The sequence below is a fragment of the Oncorhynchus tshawytscha genome, linkage group LG18 (assembly GCF_018296145.1).
Source record: "Oncorhynchus tshawytscha isolate Ot180627B linkage group LG18, Otsh_v2.0, whole genome shotgun sequence".
Lineage (NCBI taxonomy): Eukaryota > Metazoa > Chordata > Actinopteri > Salmoniformes > Salmonidae > Oncorhynchus > Oncorhynchus tshawytscha.
The window spans coordinates 43,823,787-43,847,757 of record NC_056446.1 but is presented as its reverse complement, the minus strand read 5'-3'; the positions used below and the strand labels follow the sequence as shown (position 1 = coordinate 43,847,757).

The 23,971-nt window shown below is 39.1% G+C and overlaps 1 protein-coding gene across 3 annotated transcripts in view; it reads right to left on the bottom strand.

Moving 5' to 3' along the window:
* Positions 1 to 23,971, bottom strand: part of eya4 (EYA transcriptional coactivator and phosphatase 4) — a 219,889-nt gene that overhangs the window by 97,144 nt on the left and 98,774 nt on the right. The gene's annotated exons all lie outside the window — the stretch shown is intronic.

Genomic DNA, 23,971 nt, shown 5'->3' with positions numbered 1-23,971 from the left:
GTGAATGGTTTACAGTACTGGTTATCAATGGTTTACAGTACTGGTTAGTGAATGGTTTACAGTACTGGTTAGTGAATGGTTTACAGTACTGGTTAGTGAATGGTTTACAGTACTGGTTAGTGAATGGTTTACAGTACTGGTTAACTGGTTAGTGAATGGTTTACAGTATTGGTTAGTGAATGGTTTACAGTACTGGTTAGTGAGTGGTTTACAGTACTGGTTAGTGAATGGTTTACAGTAATGGTTAGTGAGTGGTTTACAGTACTGGTTAGTGAATGGTTTACAGTACTGGTTAGTGAATGGTTTACAGTACTGGTTAGTGAATGGTTTACAGTACTGGTTAGTGAATGGTTTACAGTACTGGCTCGTGAGTGGTTTACAGTACTGGTTAGTGAATGGTTTACAGTACTGGTTAGTGAATGATTTACAGTACTGGTTAGTGAATGGTTTACAGTACTGGTTAGTGAGTGGTTTACAGTACTGGTTAGTGAATGGTTTACAGTACTGGTTAGTGAATGGTTTACAGTACTGGTTAGTGAATGGTTTACAGTACTGGTTAGTGAGTGGTTTACAGTACTGGTTAGTGAATGGTTTACAGTACTGGTTAGTGAATGGTTTACAGTACTGGTTAGTGAATGGTTTACAGTACTGGTTAGTGAATGGTTTACAGTACTGGTTAGTGAATGGTTTACAGTACTGGTTAGTGAATGGTTTACAGTACTGGCTCGTGAGTGGTTTACAGTACTGGTTTGTGAATGGTTTACAGTACTGGTTAGTGAGTGGTTTACAGTACTGGTTAGTGAATGGTTTACAGTACTGGTTAGTGAGTGGTTTACAGTACTGGTTAGTGAGTGGTTTACAGTACTGGTTAGTGAATGGTTTACAGTACTGGTTAGTGAGTGGTTTACAGTACTGGTTAGTGAGTGGTTTACAGTACTGGTTAGTGAATGGTTTACAGTACTGGTTAGTGAATGGTTTACAGTACTGGTTAGTGAATGGTTTACAGTACTGGCTCGTGAGTGGTTTACAGTACTGGCTCGTGAGTGGTTTACAGTACTGGTTTGTGAATGGTTTACAGTACTGTTTAGTGATTGGTTTACAGTACTGGTTAGTGAATGGTTTACAGTACCGGTTAGTGAATGGTTTACAGTACTGGTTAGTGAGTGGTTTACAGTACTGGTTAGTGAATGGTTTACAGTACTGGTTAGTGAGTGGTTTACATTACTGGTTGGTGAATGGTTTACAGTACTGGTTATCAATGGTTTACAGTACTGGTTAGTGAATGGTTTACAATACTGGTTAGCGAATGGTTTACAGTACTGGTTAGTGAATGGTTTACAGTACTGGTTAGTGAATGGTTTACATTACTGGTTAGTGAGTGGTTTACAGTACTGGTTAGTGAATGGTTTACAGTACTGGTTAGTGAATGGTTTACAGTACTGGTTAGTGAATAGTTTACAGTACTGGTTAGTGAATGGTTTACAGTACTGGTTAGTGAATGGTTTACAGTACTGGTTAGTGAATGGTTTACAGTACTGGTTAGTGAATGGTTTACAGTACTGGTTAGTGAGTGGTTTAAAGTACTGGTTAGTGAATGGTTTACAGTACTGGTTAGTGAATGGTTTACAGTACTGGTTAGTGAATGGTTTACAGTACTGGTTAGTGAATGGTTTACAGTACGGGTTAGTGAGTGGTTTACAGTACTGGTTAGTGAGTGGTTTACAGTACTGGTTAGTGAATGGTTTACAGTACTGGTTAGTGAGTGGTTTACAGTACTGGTTAGTGAGTGGTTTACAGTACTGGTTAGTGAATGGTTTACAGTACTGGTTAGTGAATGGTTTACAGTACTGGTTAGTGAGTGGTTTACAGTACTGGTTAGTGATTGGTTTACAGTACTGGTTAGTGAATGGTTTACAGTACTGGTTAGTGAATGGTTTACAGTACTGGTTAGTGAGTGGTTTACAGTACTGGTTAGTGAGTGGTTTACAGTACTGGTTAGTGAATGGTTTACAGTACTGGTTAGTGAATGGTTTACAGTACTGGTTAGTGAATGGTTTACAGTACTGGTTAGTGAATGGTTTACAGTACTGGTTAGTGAGTGGTTTACAGTACTGGTTAGTGAGTGGTTTACAGTACTGGCTAGTGAATGGTTTACAGAACTGGTTAGTGAGTGGTTTACAGTACTGGTTTGTGAATGGTTTACAGTACTGGTTATCAATGGTTTACAGTACTGGTTAGTGAATGGTTTACAGTACTGGTTAGTGAATGGTTTACAGTACTGGTTAGTGAGTGGTTTACAGTACTGGTTAGTGAATGGTTTACAGTACTGGTTAGTGAATGGTTTACAGTACTGGTTAGTGAATGGTTTACAGTACTGGTTAGTGAATGGTTTACAGTACTGGCTCGTGAGTGGTTTAAAGTACTGGTTAGTGAATGGTTTACAGTACTGGTTAGTGAATGGTTTACAGTACTGGTTAGTGAGTGGTTTACAGTACTGGTTAGTGAATGGTTTACAGTACTGGTTAGTGAATGGTTTACAGTACTGGTTAACTGGTTAGTGAATGGTTTACAGTACTGGTTAGTGAATGGTTTACAGTACTGGTTAGTGAATGGTTTACAGTACTGGCTCGTGAGTGGTTTACAGTACTGGTTAGTGAATGGTTTACAGTACTGGTTAGTGAATTGTTTACAGTACTGGTTAGTGAGTGGTTTAAAGTACTGGTTAGTGAATGGTTTACAGTACTGGTTAGTGAATGGTTTACAGTACTGGTTAGTGAATGGTTTACAGTACTGGTTAGTGAATGGTTTACAGTACTGGTTAGTGAATGGTTTACAGTACTGGTTAGTGAATGGTTTACAGTACTGGTTAGTGAATGATTTACAGTACTGGTTTTTGAATGGTTTACAGTACTGGTTAGTGAGTGGTTTACAGTACTGGTTAGTGAATGGTTTACAGTACTGGTTAGTGAATGGTGTACAGTACTGGTTAGTGAATGGTTTACAGTACTGGTTAGTGAGTGGTTTACAGTACTGGTTAGTGAATGGTTTACAGTACTGGTTAGTGAATGGTTTACAGTACTGGTTAGTGAATGGTTTACAGTACTGGTTAGTGAATGGTTTACAGTACTGGTTAGTGAATGGTTTACAGTACTGGTTAGTACTGGTTATGGTTTACAGTACTGGCTCGTGAGTGGTTTACAGTACTGGTTTGTGAATGGTTTACAGTACTGGTTAGTGAGTGGTTTACAGTACTGGTTAGTGAATGGTTTACAGTACTGGTTAGTGAGTGGTTTACAGTACTGGTTAGTGAGTGGTTTACAGTACTGGTTAGTGAATGGTTTACAGTACTGGTTAGTGAGTGGTTTACAGTACTGGTTAGTGAGTGGTTTACAGTACTGGTCAGTGAATGGTTTACAGTACTGGTTAGTGAATGGTTTACAGTACTGGTTAGTGAATGGTTTACAGTACTGGCTCGTGAGTGGTTTACAGTACTGGCTCGTGAGTGGTTTACAGTACTGTAAAAAAAAAATGACGTTTTCATCTTTTGAGCTTCTAGTCATGAAATCTATGCAGCCTACTCAATCACTTTTTATAGCTACTGTTTACAGGCCTCCTGGGCCATATACAGCGTTTCTCACTGAGTTCCCTGAATTCCTATCGGACCTTGTAGTCATAGCAGATAATATTCTAATCTTTGGTGACTTTAATATTCACATGGAAAAGTCCACAGACCCACTCCAAAAGGCTTTCGGAGCCATCATCGACTCAGTGGGTTTTGTCCAACATGTCTCTGGACCCACTCACTGTCACAGTCATACGCTGGACCTAGTTTTGTCCCATGGAATAAATGTGGTGGATCTTAATGTTTTTCCTCATAATCCTGGACTATCGGACCACCATTTTATTACGTTTGCAATTGCAACAAATAATCTGCTCAGACCCCAACCAAGGAACATCAAAAGTCGTGCTATAAATTCACAGACAACACAAAGATTCCTTGATGCCCTTCCAGACTCCCTCTGCCTACCCAAGGACGCCAGAGGACAAAAATCAGTTAACCACCTAACTGAGGATCTCAATTTAACCTTGCGCAATACCCTAGATGCAGTTGCACCCCTAAAAACTAAAAAAAATTCTCATAAGAAACTAGCTCCCTGGTACACAGAAAATACCCGAGCTCTGAAGCAAGCTTCCAGAAAATTGGAACGGAAATGGCGCCACACCAAACTGGAAGTCTTCCAACTAGCTTGGAAAGACAGTACCGTGCAGTACCGAAGAGCCCTTACTGCTGCTCGATCATCCTATTTTTCTAACTTAATTGAGGAAAATAAGAACAATCCGAAATTCCTTTTTGATACTGTCGCAAAGCTAACTAAAAAGCAGCATTCCCCAGAGAGGATGACTTTCACTTTAGCAGTGATAAATTCATGAACTTCTTTGAGGAAAAGATTATGATTATTAGAAAGCAAATTACGGACTCTTCTTTAAACCTGCGTATTCCTCCAAACCTCAGTTGTCCTGAGTCTGCACAACTCTGCCAGGACCTAGGATCAAGAGAGACGCTCAAGTGTTTTAGTACTATATCTCTTGACACAATGATGAAAATAATCATGGCCTCTAAACCTTCAAGCTGCATACTGGACCCTATTCCAACTAAACTACTGAAAGAAGCTGCTTCCTGTGCTTGGCCCTCCTATGTTGAACATAATAAACGGCTCTCTATCCACTGGATGTGTACCAAACTCACTAAAAGTGGCAGTAATAAAGCCTCTCTTGAAAAAGCCAAACCTTGACCCAGAAAATATAAAAAACTATCGGCCTATATCGAATCTTCCATTCCTCTCAAAGATTTTAGAGAAGGCTGTTGCTCAGCAACTCACTGCCTTCCTGAAGACAAACAATGTATACGAAATGCTTCAGTCTGGTTTTAGACCCCATCATAGCACTGAGACGGCACTTGTGAAGGTGGTAAATGACATTTTAATGGCATCGGACCGAGGCTCTGCATCTGTCCTCGTGCTCCTAGACCTTAGTGCCGCTTTTGATACCATCGATCACCACATTCTTTTGGAGAGATTGGAAACCCAAATTGGTCTACACGGACAAGTTCTGGCCTGGTTTAGATCTTATCTGTCGGAAAGATATCAGTTTGTCTCTGTGAATGGTTTGTCCTCTGACAAATCAACTGTAAATTTCGGTGTTCCTCAAGGTTCCGTTTTAGGACCACTATTGTTCTCACTATATATTTTACCTCTTGGGGATGTTATTCGAAAACATAATGTAAACTTTCACTGCTATGCGGATGACACACAGCTGTACATTTCAATGAAACATGGTGAAGCCCCAAAATTGCCCTCGCTAGAAGCATGTGTTTCAGACATAAGGAAGTGGATGGCTGCAAACTTTCTACTATTAAACTCGGACAAAACAGAGATGCTTGTTCTAGGTCCCAAGAAACAAAGAGATATTCTGTTGAATCTGACAATTAATCTTAATGGTTGTACAGTCGTCTCAAATAAAACTGTGAAGGACCTCGGCGTTACTCTGGACCCTGATCTCTCTTTTGAAGAACATATCAAGACCATTTCAAGGACATCTTTTTTCCATCTACGTAACATTGCAAAAATCAGAAACTTTCTGTCCAAAAATGATGCAGAAAAATTAATCCATGCTTTTGTCACTTCTAGGTTAGACTACTGCAATGCTCTATTTTCCGGCTACCCGGATAAAGCACTAAATAAACTTCAGTTAGTGCTAAATACGGCTGCTAGAATCCTGACTAGAACCACATTTTTTTTAATCATATTACTCCAGTGCTAGCCTCTCTACACTGGCTTCCTGTCAAAGCAAGGGCTGATTTCAAGGTTTTACTGCTAACCTACAAAGCATTACATGGGCTTGCTCCTACCTATCTCTCTGATTTGGTCCTGCCGTACATACCTACACGTACGCTACGGTCACAAGATGCAGGCCTCCTAATTGTCCATAGAATTTCTAAGCAAACAGCTGGAGGCAGGGCTTTCTCCTATAGAGCTCCATTTTTATGGAACGGTCTGCCTACCCATGTCAGAGACGCAAACTCGGTCTCAACCTTTAAGTCTTTACTGAAGACTCATCTCTTCAGTGGGTCATATGATTGAGTGTAGTCTGGCCCAGGAGTGGGAAGGTGAACGGAAAGGCTCTGGAGCAACGAACCGCCCTTGCTGTCTCTGCCTGGCCGGTTCCCCTCTTTCCACTGGGATTCTCTGCCTCTAACCCTATTACAGGGGCTGGGTCACTGGCTTGCTGGGGCTCTCTCATGCCGTCCCTGGAGGGTGCGTCACCTGAGTGGGTTGATTCACTGTTGTGGTCATCCTGTCTGGGTTGGCACCCCCTTGGGTTGTGCCGTGGCGGAGATCTTTGTGGGCTATACTCAGCCTTGTCTCAGGATGGTAAGTTGGTGGTTGAAGATATCCCTCTAGTGGTGTGGGGGCTGTGCTTTGGCAAAGTGGGTGGGGTTATATCCTTCCTGTTTGGCCCTGTCCGGGGTGACCTCGGATGGGGCCACAGTGTCTCCTGACCCCTCCTGTCTCAGCCTCCAGTATTTATGCTGCAGTAGTTTATGTGTCGGGGGGCTGGGGTCAGTTTGTTATATCTGGAGTACTTCTCCTGTCCTATTCTTTGTCCTGTGTGAATCTAAGTGTGCGTTCTCTAATTCTCTCCTTCTCTCTTTCTTTCTCTCTCTCGGAGGACCTGAGCCCTAGGACCTGAGCTCCAGGACTACCTGACATGATGACTCCTTGCTGTCCCCAGTCCACCTGGCCATGCTGCTGTTCCAGTTTCAACTGACCTGAGCCCTAGGACCATGCCCCAGGACTACCTGACATGATGACTCCTTGCTGTCCCCAGTCCACCTGGCCATGCTGCTGCTCCAGTTTCAACTTCCACCTGACTGTGCTGCTGCTCCAGTTCAACTGTTCTGCCTCATTATTATTCGACCATGCTGGTCATTTATGAACATTTGAACATCTTGGCCATGTTCTGTTATAATCTCCACCCGGCACAGCCAAAAGAGGACTGGCCACCCCACATAGCCTGGTTCCTCTCTAGGTTTCTTCCTAGGTTTTGGCCTTTCTAGGGAGTTTTTCCTAGCCACCGTGCTTCTACACCTGCATTGCTTGCTGTTTGGGGTTTTAGGCTGGGTTTCTGTACAGCACTTTGAGATATCAGCTGATGTACGAAGGGCTATATAAATAAATTTGATTTGATTTGATTTACTGGTTTGTGAATGGTTTACAGTACTGGTTAGTGAGTGGTTTACATTACTGGTTGGTGAATGGTTTACAGTACTGGTTATCAATGGTTTACAGTACTGGTTAGTGAATGGTTTACAGTACTGGTTAGTGAATGGTTTACAGTACTGGTTAGTTTACAATGGTTTACAGTACTGGTTAGTGAATGGTTTACAGTACTGGTTAACTGGTTAGTGAATGGTTTACAGTATTGGTTAGTGAATGGTTTACAGTACTGGTTAGTGAATGGTTTACAGTACTGGTTAGTGAATGGTTTACAGTACTGGTTAGTGAATGGTTTACAGGTTACTGGTTACAGTACTGGTTAGAATGGTTTACAGTACTGGTTAGTGAATGGTTTACAGTACTGGTTAGTGAGTGGTTTACAGTACTGGTTAGGTGAATGGTTTACAGTACTGGTTAGTGAATGGTTTACAGTACTGGTTAGTGAATGGTTTGACAGTACTGGTTAGTGAGTGGTTTACAGTACTGGTTAGTGAATGGTTTACAGTACTGGTTAGTGAATGGTTTACAGTACTGGTTAGTGAATGGTTTACAGTACTGGTTAGTTTACAGTACTGGTTATGAATTTTACAGTACTGGTTAGTGAATGGTTTACAGTACTGGTTAGTGAATGGTTTACAGTACTGGTTCGTGAATGGTTTACAGTACTGGTTAGTGAATGGTTTACAGTACTGGTTAGTGAATGGTTTACAGTACTGGTTAGTGAATGGTTTACAGTACTGGTACTGTTAGAATGGTTTACAGTACTGGTTAGTGAATGGTTTACAGTACTGGTTAGTGAGTGGTTTACAGTACTGGTTAGTGAATGGTTTACAGTACTGGTTAGTGAGTGGTTTACAGTACTGGTTAGTGAGTGGTTTACAGTACTGGTTTACAGTACTGGTTAGTGAATGGTTTACAGTACTGGTTAGTGAGTGGTTTACAGTACTGGTTAGTGAGTGGTTTACAGTACTGGTTAGTGAGTGGTTTACAGTACTTGCTAGTGAATGGTTTACAGTACTGGTTAGTGAGTGGTTTACAGTACTGTTTTGTGCATGGTTTACAGTACTGGTTATCAATGGTTTACAGTACTGGTTAGTGAATGGTTTACAGTACTGGTTAGTGAGTGGTTTACAGTACTGGTTTGTGAATGGTTTACAGTACTGGTTATCAATGGTTTACAGTACTGGTTAGTGAATGGTTTACAGTACTGGTTAGTGAATGGTTTACAGTACTGGTTAGTGAATGGTTTACAGTACTGGTTAGTGAATGGTTTACAGTACTGGTTAGTGAATGGTTTACAGTACTGGTTAGTGAATGGTTTACAGTACTGGTTAGTGAATGGTTTACAGTACTGGTTAGTGAATGGTTTACAGTACTGTTTAGTGAATGGTTTACAGTACTGGTTAGTGAATGGTTTACAGTACTGGTTAGTGAATGGTTTACAGTACTGGTTAGTGAGTGGTTTACAGTACTGGTTAGTTAAATGGTTTACAGTACTGGTTAGTGAATGGTTTACAGTACTGGTTAGTGAATGGTTTACAGTACTGGTTAGTGAATGGTTTACAGTACTGGTTAGTGAATGGTTTACAGTACTGGTTAGTGAATGGTTTACAGTACTGGTTAGTGAATGGTTTACAGTACTGGTTAGTGAATGGTTTACAGTACTGGTTAGTGAATGGTTTACAGTACTGGTTAGTGAATGGTTTACAGTACTGGTTAGTGAATGGTTTACAGTACTGGTTAGTGAATGGTTTACAGTACTGGTTAGTGAATGGTTTACAGTACTGGTTAGTGAATGGTTTACAGTACTGGTTGGTTTACAGTACTGGTTAGTGAATGTTTACAGTACTGGTTAGTGGTTTACAGTACTGGTTAGTGAATTTTACAGTACTGGTTTGTTTACAGTACTGAATGGTTTAATGGTTTACAGTACTGGTTAGTGAGTGGTTTACTGGTTAGTACTGGTTTACAGTACTGGTTAAATGGTTTACAGTACTGGTTAGTGAATGGTTTACAGTACTGGTTTGGTTTACAGTACTGGTTAGTGAATGGTTTACAGTACTGGTTAGTGGTTAAATGGTTTACAGTACTGGTTAGTGAATGGTTTACAGTACTGGTTAGTGAATGGTTTACAGTACTGGTTAGTGAGTGGTTTACAGTACTGGTTAGTGAATGGTTTACAGTACTGGTTAGTGAATGGTTTACAGTACTGGTTAGTGAATGGTTTACAGTACTGGTTAGTGAATGGTTTACAGTACTGGTTAGTGAATGGTTTACAGTACTGGTTAGTGAATGGTTTACAGTACTGGTTAGTGAATGGTTTACAGTACTGGTTAGTGAATGGTTTACAGTACTGGTTAGTGAATGGTTTACAGTACTGGTTAGTGAATGGTTTACAGTACTGGTTAGTGAATGGTTTACAGTGGTTACTGGTTTACAGTACTGGTTAGTGAATGGTTTACAGTACTGGTTAGTGAATGGTTTACAGTACTGGTTAGTGAATGGTTTACAGTACTGGTTAGTGAATGGTTTACAGTACTGGTTAGTGAATGGTTTACAGTACTGGTTAGTGAACAGTGGTTTTTACAGTACTGGTTAGTGAATGGTTTACAGTACTGGTTAGTGAATGGTTTACAGTACTGGTTAGTGAATGGTTTACAGTACTGGTTAGTAGTGAATGGTTTACAGTACTGGTTAGTGAATGGTTTACAGTACTGGTTAGTGAATGGTTTACAGTACTGGTTAGGTGTGAATGTTTACAGTACTGGTTTGAATGGTTTACAGTACTGGTTTGAATGGTTTACAGTACTGGTTAGTGAATGGTTTACAGTACTGGTTAGTGAATGGTTTACAGTACTGGTTAGTGAATGGTTTACAGTACTGGTTAGTGAATGGTTTAAGTACTGGTTTAATGGTTTACAGTACTGGTTAGTGAATGGTTTACAGTACTGGTTAGTGAATGGTTTACAGTACTGGTTAGTGAATGGTTTACAGTACTGGTTAGTGAATGGTTTACAGTACTGGTTAGTGAATGGTTTACAGTACTGGTTAGTGAATGGTTTACAGTACTGGTTAGTGAATGGTTTACAGTACTGGTTAGTGAATGGTTTACAGTACTGGTTAGTGAATGGTTTACAGTACTGGTTAGTGAATGGTTTACAGTACTGGTTAGTGAATGGTTTACAGTACTGGTTAGTGAATGGTTTACAGTACTGGCTAGTGAGTGGTTTACAGTACTGGTTAGTGAATGTTTTACAGTACTGGTTAGTGAATGGTTTACAGTACTGGTTAGTGAATGGTTTACAGTACTGGTTAGTGAGTGGTTTACAGTACTGGTTAGTGAATGGTTTACAGTACTGGTTAGTGAATGGTTTACAGTACTGGTTAGTGAATGGTTTACAGTACTGGTTAAATGGTTTACAGTACTGGTTAGTGAATGGTTTACAGTACTGGTTAGTGAATGGTTTACAGTACTGGTTAGTGAATGGTTTACAGTACTGGTTAGTGAATGGTTTACAGTACTGGTTAGTGAATGGTTTACAGTACTGGTTAGTGAGTGAGGTTTACAGTACTGGTTAGTGAATGGTTTACAGTACTGGTTAGTGAATGGTTTACAGTACTGGTTAGTGAATGGTTTACAGTACTGGTTTGTGAATGGTTTACAGTACTGGTTAGTGAATGGTTTACAGTACTGGTTACTGGTTTACAGTACTGGTTAGTGAATGGTTTACAGTACTGGTTAGTGAATGGTTTACAGTACTGGTTAGTGAATGGTTTACAGTACTGGTTAGTGAATGGTTTACAGTACTGGTTAGTGAATGGTTTACAGTACTGGTTAGTGAATGGTTTACAGTACTGGTTAGTGAATGGTTTACAGTACTGGTTAGTGAATGGTTTACAGTACTGGTTAGTTTACAATTAGTTTACAGTACTGGTTAGTGAATGGTTTACAGTACTGGTTAGTGAATGGTTTACAGTACTGGTTAGTGAATGGTTTACAGTACTGGTTTACAGTACTGTGAATGGTTTACAGTACTGGTTAGTGAATGGTTTACAGTACTGGTTAGTGAATGGTTTACAGTACTGGTTAGTGAATGGTTTACAGTACTGGTTAGTGAATGGTTTACAGTACTGGTTAGTGAATGGTTTACAGTACTGGTTAGTGAATGGTTTACAGTACTGGTTAGTGAATGGTTTACAGTACTGGTTAGTGAATGGTTTACAGTACTGGTTGGTTTACAGTACTGGTTAGTGAATGGTTTACAGTACTGGTTAGTGAATGGTTTACAGTACTGGTTAGTGAATGGTTTACAGTACTGGTTAGTGAATGGTTTACAGTACTGGTTAGTGAATGGTTTACAGTACTGGTTAGTGAGTGGTTTACAGTACTGGTTAGTGAATGGTTTACAGTACTGGTTATTAGAATGGTTTACAGTACTGGTTTAGTGAATGGTTTAATGGTTTACAGTACTGGTTAGTGAATGGTTTACAGTACTGGTTAGTGAATGGTTTACAGTACTGGTTAGTGAATGGTTTACAGTACTGGTTAGTGAATGGTTTACAGTACTGGTTAGTGAATGGTTTACAGTACTGGTTAGTGAATGGTTTACAGTACTGGTTAGTGAATGGTTTACAGTACTGGTTAGTGAATGGTTTACAGTACTGGTTAGTGAATGGTTTACAGTACTGGTTAGTGAATGGTTTACAGTACTGGTTAGTGAATGGTTTACAGTACTGGTTAGTGAATGTGAATGGTTTACAGTACTGGTTGGTTAGTGAATGGTTTTACAGTACTGGTTAGTGAATGGTTTACAGTACTGGTTAGTGAATGGTTTAAAGTACTGGTTAGTGAATGGTTTACAGTACTGGTTAGTGAATGGTTTACAGTACTGGTTAGTGAATGGTTTACAGTACTGGCTACTGGTTAGTGAATGGTTTACAGTACTGGTTAGTGAATGGTTTACAGTACTGGTTAGTGAATGGTTTACAGTACTGGTTAGTGAATGGTTTACAGTACTGGTTAGTGAATGGTTTACAGTACTGGTTAGTGAGTGGTTTACAGTACTGGTTAGTGAATGGTTTACAGTACTGGTTAGTGAATGGTTTACAGTACTGGTTAGTGAGTGGTTTACAGTACTGGTTAGTGAGTGGTTTACAGTACTGGTTAGTGAATGGTTTACAGTACTGGTTAGTGAATGGTTTACAGTACTGGTTAACTGGTTAGTGAATGGTTTACAGTACTGGTTAGTGAATGGTTTACAGTACTGGTTACTGTGAATGGTTTACAGTACTGGTTAGTGAATGGTTTACAGTACTGGTTAGTGAATGGTTTACAGTACTGGTTAGTGAATGGTTTACAGTACTGGTTTGAATGGTTTACAGTACTGGTTAGTGAATGGTTTACAGTACTGGTTAGTGAATGGTTTACAGTACTGGTTTTAGTGAATGGTTTACAGTACTGGTTAGTGAATGGTTTACAGTACTGGTTAGTGAATGGTTTACAGTACTGGTTAGTGAATACTGGTTAGTGAATGGTTTACAGTACTGGTTAGGTGAATGGTTTACAGTACTGGTTAGTGAATGGTTTACAGTACTGGTTAGTGAATGGTTTACAGTACTGGTTTAGTGAATGGTTTACAGTACTGGTTAGTGAATGGTTTACAGTACTGGTTAGTGAATGGTTTACAGTACTGGTTAGTTTACTGGTTAGTGAATGGTTTACAGTACTGGTTAGTGAATGGTTTACAGTACTGGTTAGTGAATGGTTTACAGTACTGGTTAGTGAATGGTTTACAGTACTGGTTAGTGAATGGTTTACAGTACTGGTTAGTGAATGGTTTACAGTACTGGTTAGTGAATGGTTTACAGTACTGGTTAGTGAATGGTTTACAGTACTGGTTAGTGAATGGTTTACAGTACTGGTTAGTGAATGGTTTACAGTACTGGTTAGTGAATGGTTTACAGTACTGGTTAACTGGTTAGTGAATGGTTTACAGTACTGGTTAGTGAATGGTTTATAGTACTGGTTAGTGAATGGTTTACAGTACTGGTTAGTAAGTGGTTTACAGTACTGGTTTGTGAATGGTTTACAGTACTGGTTATCAATGGTTTACAGTACTGGTTAGTGAATGGTTTACAGTACTGGTTAGTGAGTGGTTTACAGTACTGGTTTGTGAATGGTTTACAGTACTGGTTATCAATGGTTTACAGTACTGGTTAGTGAATGGTTTACAGTACTGGTTAGTGAATGGTTTACAGTACTGGTTAGTGAATGGTTTACAGTACTGGTTAGTGAATGGTTTACAGTACTGGTTAGTGAATGGTTTACAGTACTGGTGGTTAGTGAATGGTTTACAGTACTGGTTAGTGAATGGTTTACAGTACTGGTTAGTGAATGGTTTACAGTACTGGTTAGTGAATGGTTTACAGTACTGGTTAGTGAATGGTTTACAGTACTGGTTAGTGAATGGTTTACTGGTTAGTACTGGTTTTATCAATGGTTTACAGTACTGGTTAGTGAATGGTTTACAGTACTGGTTAGTGAATGGTTTACAGTACTGGTTAGTGAATTTACAGTACTGGTTAGTGAATGTTTACAGTACTGGTTAGTGAGTGGTTTACAGTACTGGTTTACAGTACTGGTTAGTGAATGTGAATGGTTTACAGTACTGGTTAGTGAATGGTTTACAGTACTGGTTAGTGAATGGTTTACAGTACTGGTTAGTGAGTACTGGTTTACAGTACTGGTTTGTGAATGGTTTACAGTACTGGTTAGTACAGGTTTACAGTACTGGTTAGTGAATGGTTTACAGTACTGGTTAGTGAATGGTTTACAGTACTGGTTAGTGAATGGTTTACAGTACTGGTTAGTGAATGGTTTACAGTACTGGTTAGTGAATGGTTTACTGGTTAGTGAATGGTTTACTACTGGTTAGTGAATGGTTTACAGTACTGGTTAGTGAATGGTTTACAGTACTGGTTAGTGAATGGTTTACAGTACTGGTTAGTGAATGGTTTACAGTACTGGTTAGTGAATGGTTTACAGTACTGGTTAGTGAATGGTTTACAGTACTGGTTAGTGAATGGTTTACAGTACTGGTTAGTGAATGGTTTACAGTACTGGTTAGTGAATGGTTTACAGTACTGGTTTGAATGGTTTACAGTACTGGTTAGTGAATGGTTTACAGTACTGGTTAGTGAATGGTTTACAGTACTGGTTAGTGAATGGTTTACAGTACTGGTTAGTGAATGGTTTACAGTACTGGTTAGTGAATGGTTTACAGTACTGGTTAGTGAATGGTTTACAGTACTGGTTAGTGAATGGTTTACAGTACTGGTTAGTGAATGGTTTACAGTACTGGTTAGTGAATGGTTTACAGTACTGGTTAGTGAATGGTTTACAGTACTGGTTAGTGAATTGTTTACAGTACTGGTTAGTGAGTGGTTTAAAGTACTGGTTAGTGAATGGTTTACAGTACTGGTTAGTGAATGGTTTACAGTACTGGTTAGTGAATGGTTTACAGTACTGGTTAACTGGTTAGTGAATGGTTTACAGTACTGGTTAGTGAATGGTTTACAGTACTGGTTAGTGAATGGTTTACAGTACTGGTTAGTGAATGGTTTACAGTACTGGGTAGTGAGTGGTTTACAGTACTGGTTAGTGAATTTTACAGTACTGGTTAGTGAACTGGTTTACAGTACTGGTTAGTGAATGGTTTACAGTACTGGTTAGTGAATGGTTTACAGTACTGGTTTAATGGTTTACAGTACTGGTTAGTGAATGGTTTACAGTACTGGTTAGTGAATGGTTTACAGTACTGGTTAGTGGTTAGTGAGTGTGAATTGTTTACAGTACTGGTTTACAGTACTGGTTAGTGAGTGGTTTAAGTGGTTAGTTTTTACAGTACTGGTTAGTGAATGGTTTACAGTACTGGTTAGTGAATGGTTTACAGTACTGGTTAGGAATGGTTTACAGTACTGGTTAGTGAATGGTTTACAGTACTGGTTAGTGAATGGTTTACAGTACTGGTTAGTGAATGGTTTACAGTACTGGTTAGTGAATGGTTTACAGTACTGGTTAGTGAATGGTTTACAGTACTGGTTAGTGAATGGTTTACAGTACTGGTTAGTGACAGTACTGGTTAGTGAATGGTTTACAGTACTGGTTAGTGAATGGTTTACAGTACTGGTTAGTGAATGGTTTACAGTACTGGTTAGTGAATGGTTTACAGTACTGGTTAGTGAATGGTTTACAGTACTGGTTAGTGAATGGTTTACAGTACTGGTTAGTGAATGGTTTACAGTACTGGTTAGTGAATGGTTTACAGTACTGGTTAGTGAATGGTTTACAGTACTGGTTAGTGAATGGTTTACAGTACTGGTTAGTGAATGGTTTACAGTGGTTACTGGTTTACAGTACTGGTGAGTGAGTGGTTTACAGTACTGGTTAGTGAGTGGTTTACAGTACTGGTTAGTGAATGGTTTACAGTACTGGTTAGTGAGTGGTTTACAGTACTGGTTAGTGAATGGTTTACAGTACTGGTTAGTGAATGGTTTACAGTACTGGTTAGTGAATGGTTTACAGTACTGGTTAGTGAATGGTTTACAGTACTGGTTAGTGAATGGTTTACAGTACTGGTTAGTGAATGGTTTACAGTGGTTATGGTTTACAGTACTGGTTAGTGAATGGTTTACAGTACTGGTTAGGAATGGTTTACAGTACTGGTTAATGGTTTACAGTACTGGTTAGTGAATGGTTTACAGTACTGGTTAGTGAATGGTTTACAGTACTGGTTAGTGAATGGTTTACAGTACTGGTTAGTGAATGGTTTACAGTACTGGTTAGTGAATGGTTTACAGTACTGGTTAGTGAATGGTTTACAGTACTGGTTAGTGAATGGTTTACAGTACTGGTTAGTGAATGGTTTACAGTACTGGTTAGTGAATGGTTTACAGTACTGGTTAGTGAATGGTTTACAGTACTGGTTTTAGTGAATGGTTTACAGTACTGGTTAGGTTTACAGTAATGGTTTACAGTACTGGTTAGTGAATGGTTTACAGTACTGGTTAGTGAATGGTTTACGAGTACTGGTTAGTACTGGTTAGTGAATGGTTTACAGTACTGGTTAGTGAATGGTTTACAGTACTGGTTAGTGAATGGTTTACAGTACTGGTTAGTGAGTGGTTTACAGTACTGGTTAGTGAATGGTTTACAGTACTGGTTAGTGAATGGTTGGTTACAGTACTGGTTAGTGAATGGTTTACAGTACTGGTTAGTGAATGGTTTACAGTACTGGTTAGTGAATGGTTTACAGTACTGGTTAGTGAATGGTTTACAGTACTGGTTAGTGAATGGTTTGAATGGTTTACAGTACTGGTTAGTGAATGGTTTACAGTACTGGTTAGTGAATGGTTTACAGTACTGGTTAGTGAATGGTTTACAGTACTGGTTAGTGAATACTGTTTACAGTACTGGTTAGTGAATGGTTTACAGTACTGGTTAGTGAATGGTTTACAGTACTGGTTAGTGAATGGTTTACAGTACTGGTTAGTGAATGGTTTACTGGTTAGTGAATGGTTTACAGTACTGGTTAGTGACTGGTTAGTGAATGGTTTACAGTACTGGTTAGTGAATGGTTTACAGTACTGGTTAGTGAATGGTTTACAGTACTGGTTAGTGAATGGTTTACAGTACTGGTTAGTGACAGTGGTTTACAGTACTGGTTAGTGAAGTGGTTTACAGTACTGGTTAGTGAATGGTTTACAGTACTGGTTAGTGAATGGTTTACAGTACTGGTTAGTGAATGGTTTACAGTACTGGTTTGACAGTACTGGTTAGTGAATGGTTTACAGTACTGGTTAGTGAATGGTTTACAGTACTGGTTAGTGAATGGTTTACAGTACTGGTTAGTGAATGGTTTACAGTACTGGTTAGTGAATGGTTTACAGTACTGGTTAGTGAATGGTTTACAGTACTGGTTAGTGAATGGTTTACAGTACTGGTTAGTGAATGGTTTAATACTGGTTTACAGTACTGGTTAGTGAATGGTTTACAGTACTGGTTAGTGAATGGTTTACAGTACTGGTTAGTGAATGGTTTACAGTACTGGTTAGTGAATGGTTTACAGTACTGGTTAGTGAATGGTTTACAGTACTGGTTGAGTTTACAGTACTGGTTTGAATGGTTTACAGTACTGGTTAGGTTTACAGTAATGGTTTACAGTACTGGTTAGTGAATGGTTTACAGTACTGGTTAGTGAATGGTTTACAGTACTGTTAGTGAATGGTTTACAGTACTGGTTAGTGAATGGTTTACAGTACTGGTTAGTGAATGGTTTACAGTACTGGTTAGTGAATGGTTTACAGTACTGGTTAGTGAATGGTTTACAGTACTGGTTAGTGAATGGTTTACTGGTTAGTGAATGGTTTACAGTACTGGTTAGTGAATGGTTTACAGTACTGGTTAGTGAATGGTTTACAGTACTGGTTAGTGAATGGTTTACAGTACTGGTTAGTGAATGGTTTACAGTACTGGTTAGTGAATGGTTTACAGTACTGGTTAGTGAATGGTTTACAGTACTGGTTAGTGAATGGTTTACAGTACTGGTTTACAGTACTGGTTAGTGAATGGTTTAATGGTTTACAGTACTGGTTAGTGAATGGTTTACAGTACTGGTTAGTGAATGGTTTACAGTACTGGTTAGTGAATGGTTTACAGTACTGGTTAGTGAATGGTTTACAGTACTGGTTAGTGAACAGTACTGGTTAGTGAATTTTACAGTACTGGTTAGTTTACAGTGGTTTACACAGTACTGGTTAGTGAATGGTTTACAGTACTGGTTAGTGAATGGTTTACAGTACTGGTTAGTGAGTGGTTTACAGTACTGGTTAGTGAGTGGTTTACAGTACTGGTTAGTGAATGGTTTACAGTTGGTTAGTGAATGGTTTACAGTACTGGTTAGTGAATGGTTTACAGTACTGGTTAGTGAGTGGTTTACAGTACTGGTTTGTGAATGGTTTACAGTACTGGTTATCAATGGTTTACAGTACTGGTTAGTGAATGGTTTACAGTACTGGTTAGTGAATGGTTTACAATGTTTACAGTACTGGTTAGTGAACAGTACTGGTTAGTGAATGGTTTACAGTACTGGTTAGTGAATGGTTTACAGTACTGGTTAGTGAATGGTTTACAGTACTGGTTAGTGAATGGTTACAGTACTGGTTAGTGAATGGTTTACAGTACTGGTTAGTGAATGGTTTACAGTACTGGTTAGTGAATGGTTTACAGTACTGGTTAGTGAATGGTTTACAGTACTGGTTAGTGAATGGTTTACAGTACTGGTTAGTGAATGGTTTACAGTACTGGTTAGTGAATGGTTTACAGTACTGGTTAGTGAATGGTTTACAGTACTGGTTGGTTTTACAGTACTGGTTAGTGAATGGTTTACAGTACTGGTTAGTGAATGGTTTACAGTACTGGTTAGTGGTTAGTGAATGGTTTACAGTACTGGTTTACAGTACTGGTTAGTGAATGGTTTACAGTACTGGTTAATGTTTACAGTACTGGTTAGTGAATGGTTTACAGTACTGGTTAGTGAATGGTTTACAGTACTGGTTAGTGAATGGTTTACAGTACTGGTTTGAATGGTTTACAGTACTGGTTAGTGAATGGTTTACAGTACTGGTTAGTGAATGGTTTACAGTTGGTTAGTGAATGGTTTACAGTACTGGTTAGTGAATGGTTTACAGTACTGGTTAGTGAATGGTTTACTGGTTAGTACTGGTTGGTTAATGGTTTACAGTACTGGTTAGTGAATGGTTTACAGTACTGGTTAGTGAATGGTTTACAGTACTGGTTAGTGAATGGTTTACAGTACTGGTTAGTGAATGGTTTACAGTACTGGTTAGTGAATGGTTTACAGTACTGGTTAGTGAATGGTTTACAGTACTGGTTAGTGAATGGTTTACAGTACTGGTTAGTGAATGGTTTACAGTACTGGTTAGTGAATGGTTTACAGTACTGGTTAGTGAATGGTTTACAGTACTGGTTAGTGAATGGTTTACAGTACTGGTTAGTGAATGGTTTACAGTACTGGTTAGTGAATGGTTTAGTGAATGGTACAGTACTGGTTAGTGAATGGTTTACAGTACTGGTTAGTGAATGGTTTACAGTACTGGTTAGTGAATGGTTTACAGTACTGGTTAGTGAATGGTTTACAGTACTGGTTAGTGAATGGTTTACAGTACTGGTTAGTGAATGGTTTACAGTACTGGTTAGTGAATGGTTTACAGTACTGGTTAGTGAATGGTTTACAGTACTGGTTAGTGAATGGTTTACAGTACTGGTTAGTGAATGGTTTACAGTACTGGTTAGTGAATGGTTTACAGTACTGGTTAGTGAATGGTTTACAGTACTGGTTAGTGAATGGTTTACACAGTACTGGTTAGTGAATGGTTTACAGTACTGGTTAGTGAATGGTTTACAGTACTGGTTAGTGAGTGGTTTACAGTACTGGTTAGTTTACAGTACTGGTTAGTGAATGGTTTACAGTACTGGTTAGGTTTTACAGTACTGGTTAGTGAATGGTTTACAGTACTGGTTAGTGAATGGTTTACAGTACTGGTTAGTGAATGGTTTACAGTACTGGTTAGTGAATGGTTTACAGTACTGGTGGTTTACAGTACTGGTTAGTGAATGGTTTACAGTACTGGTTAGTGAATGGTTTACAGTACTGGTTAGTGAATGTGAATGGTTTACAGTACTGGTTAGTGAATGGTTTACTGGGTTTACAGTACTGGTTAGTGAATGGTTTACAGTACTGGTTAGTGAGTGGTTTAAGTACTGGTTTGAATGGTTTACAGTACTGGTTAGTGGTTAGTGGTTTACAGTACTGGTTAGTGTTTTACAGTACTGGTTAGTGAATGGTTTGAATGGTTTACAGTACTGGTTAGTGAATGGTTTACAGTACTGGTTAGTGAATGGTTTACAGTACTGGTTAGTGAATGGTTTACAGTACTGGTTAGTGAATGGTTTACAGTACTGGTTAGTGAATGGTTTACAGTACTGGTTAGTGAATGGTTTACAGTACTGGTTAGTGAATGGTTTACAGTACTGGTTAGTGAATGGTTTACAGTACTGGTTAGTGAATGGTTTACAGTACTGGTTAGTGAATGGTTTACAGTACTGGTTAGTGAATGGTTTACAGTACTGGTTAGTGAATGGTGGTTTACAGTACTGGTTAGTGAGTGGTTTACAGTACTGGTTAGTGAATGGTTTACAGTACTGGTTAGTGAATGGTTTACAGTACTGGTTAGTGAGTGGTTTACAGTACTGGTTAGTGAATGGTTTACAGTACTGGTTAGTGAATGGTTTACAGTACTGGTTTGAATGGTTTACTGGTTAGTACTGGTTAGTGAATGGTTTACAGTACTGGTTAGTGAATGGTTTACAGTACTGGTTAGTGAGTGAATGGTTTACAGTACTGGTTAGTGAATGGTTTACAGTACTGGTTAGTGAATGGTTTACAGTACTGGTTAGTGAATGGTTTACAGTACTGGTTAGTGAATGGTTTACAGTACTGGTTAGTGAATGGTTTACAGTACTGGTTAGTGAATGGTTTACAGTACTGGTTAGTGAATGGTTTACAGTACTGGTTAGTGAATGGTTTACAGTACTGGTTAGTGAATGTTTACAGTACTGGTTAGTGAATGGTTTACAGTACTGGTTAGTGAATGGTTTACAGTACTGGTTAGTGAATGGTTTACAGTACTGGTTAGTGAATGGTTTACAGTACTGGTTAGTGAATGGTTTACAGTACTGGTTAGTGAATGGTTTACTGGTTAGTGACTGGTTAGTGAATGGTTTACAGTACTGGTTAGTGAATGGTTTACAGTACTGGTTAGTGAATGGTTTACAGTACTGGTTAGTGAGTGGTTTACAGTACTGGTAGTGGTTGGTTTACAGTACTGGTTAGTGAATGGTTTACAGTGGTTAATGGTTTACAGTACTGGTTAGTGAATGGTTTACAGTACTGGTTAGTGAATGGTTTACAGTACTGGTTAGTGAATGGTTTACAGTACTGGTTAGTGAATGGTTTACAGTACTGGTTAGTGAATGGTTTACAGTACTGGTTAGTGAGTGGTTTACAGTACTGGTTAGTGAATGGTTTACAGTACTGGTTAGTGAATGGTTTACAGTACTGGTTAACTGGTTTACAGTACTGGTTAGTGAATGGTTTACAGTACTGGTTAGTGAATGGTTTACAGTACTGGTTAGTGAATGGTTTACAGTACTGGTTAGTGAATGGTTTACAGTACTGGTTAGTGAATGGTTTACAGTACTGGTTAGTGAATGGTTTACAGTACTGGTTAGTGAATGGTTTACAGTACTGGTTAGTGAATGGTTTACAGTACTGGTTAGTGAATGGTTTTTACAGTACTGGTTAGTGAATGGTTTACAGTACTGGTTAGTGAATGGTTTACAGTACTGGTTAGTGTACTGGTTATGGGTTTACAGTACTGGTTAGTGAATGGTTTACAGTACTGGTTAGTGAATGGTTTACAGTACTGGTTAGTGAATGGTTTACAGTACTGGTTAGTGACAGTACTGGTTTAGTGAATGGTTTACAGTACTGGTTAGTGAGTGGTTTACAGTACTGGTTAGTGAATGGTTTACAGTACTGGTTAGTGAGTGGTTTACAGTACTGGTTAGTGAATGGTTTACAGTACTGGTTAGTGAATGGTTTACAGTACTGGTTAGTGAATGGTTTACAGTACTGGTTTGAAGTTTACTGGTTAGTGAATGGTTTACAGTACTGGTTAGTGAATGGTTTACAGTACTGGTTAGTGAATGGTTTACAGTACTGGTTAGTGAATGGTTTACAGTACTGGTTAGTGAATGGTTTACAGTACTGGTTAGTGAATGGTTTACAGTACTGGTTAGTGAATGGTTTACAGGTTTACAGTACTGGTTAGTGAATGGTTTACAGTACTGGTTTTACAGTGAATGGTTTACAGTACTGGTTAGTGAATGGTTTACAGTACTGGTTAGTGAATGGTTTACAGTACTGGTTAGTGAATGGTTTACAGTACTGGTTAGTGAATGGTTTACAGTACTGGTTAGTGAATGGTTTACAGTACTGGTTAGTGAATGGTTTACAGTACTGGTTAGTGAATGGTTTACAGTACTGGTTAGTGAATGGTTTACAGTACTGGTTAATGGTTTACAGTACTGGTTAGTACTGGTTAGTGAATGGTTTACAGTACTGGTTAGTGAATGGTTTACAGTACTGGTTAGTGAATGGTTTACAGTACTGGTTAGTGAATGGTTTACAGTACTGGTTAGTGAATGGTTTACAGTACTGGTTAGTGAATGGTTTACAGTACTGGTTAGTGAATACTGGTTTAATGGTTTACAGTACTGGTTAGTGAATGGTTTACAGTACTGGTTAGTGAATGGTTTACAGTACTGGTTAGTGAATGGTTTACAGTACTGGTTAGTGAATGGTTTACAGTACTGGTTAGTGAATGGTTTACAGTACTGGTTAGTGAATGGTTTACAGTACTGGTTAGTGAATGGTTTACAGTACTGGTTATTGAATGGTTTACAGTACTGGTTAGTGAATGGTTTACAGTACTGGTTAGTGAGTGGTTTACAGTACTGGTTAGTGAATGGTTTACAGTACTGGTTAGTGAATGGTTTACAGTACTGGTTAGTGAATGGTTTACAGTACTGGTTAGTGAATGGTTTACAGTACTGGTTAGTGAATGGTTTACAGTACTGGCTCGTGAGTGGTTTACAGTACTGGTTAGTGAATGTTTTACAGTACTGGTTAGTGAATTGTTTACAGTACTGGTTAGTGAGTGGTTTAAAGTACTGGTTAGTGAATGGTTTAAAGTACTGGTTAGTGAATGGTTTACAGTACTGGTTAGTGAATGGTTTACAGTACTGGTTAACTGGTTAGTGAATGGTTTACAGTACTGGTTAGTGAATTGTTTACAGTACTGGTTAGTGAGTGGTTTAAAGTACTGGTTAGTGAATGGTTTACAGTACTGGTTAGTGAATGGTTTACAGTACTGGTTAACTGGTTAGTGAATGGTTTACAGTACTGGTTAGTGAATTGTTTACAGTACTGGTTAGTGAGTGGTTTAAAGTACTGGTTAGTGAATGGTTTACAGTACTGGTTAGTGAATGGTTTACAGTACTGGTTAGTGAATGGTTTACAGTACTGGTTAGTGAGTGGTTTAAAGTACTGGTTAGTGAGTGGTTTACAGTACTGGTTAGTGAATGGTTTACAGTACTGGTTAGTGAATGGTTTACAGTACTGGTTAGTGAATGGTTTACAGTACTGGTTAGTGAATGGTTTACAGTACTGGTTAGTGAATGGTTTACAGTACTGGTTAGTGAATGGTTTACAGTACTGGTTAGTGAGTGGTTTACAGTACTGGTTAGTGAATGGTTTACAGTACTAGTTAGTGAATGGTTTACAGTACTGGTTAGTGATTTTCCTGATAATATCATAGCCACATCAACTCACTTTCTCTTCTCTTTCTCTTTTTTTCTATCTTTCTTTCTTTCTCCCTCCCTCCACCCTCCCCTCCCTCCCTCCACCCCTCTCTCCCTCCCCCATCTCTCCCTTCCTCCATCTCACTCTCCCTCCCCATCTCTCCCTCCCTCCCTCCCTCCCTCCCTCCCT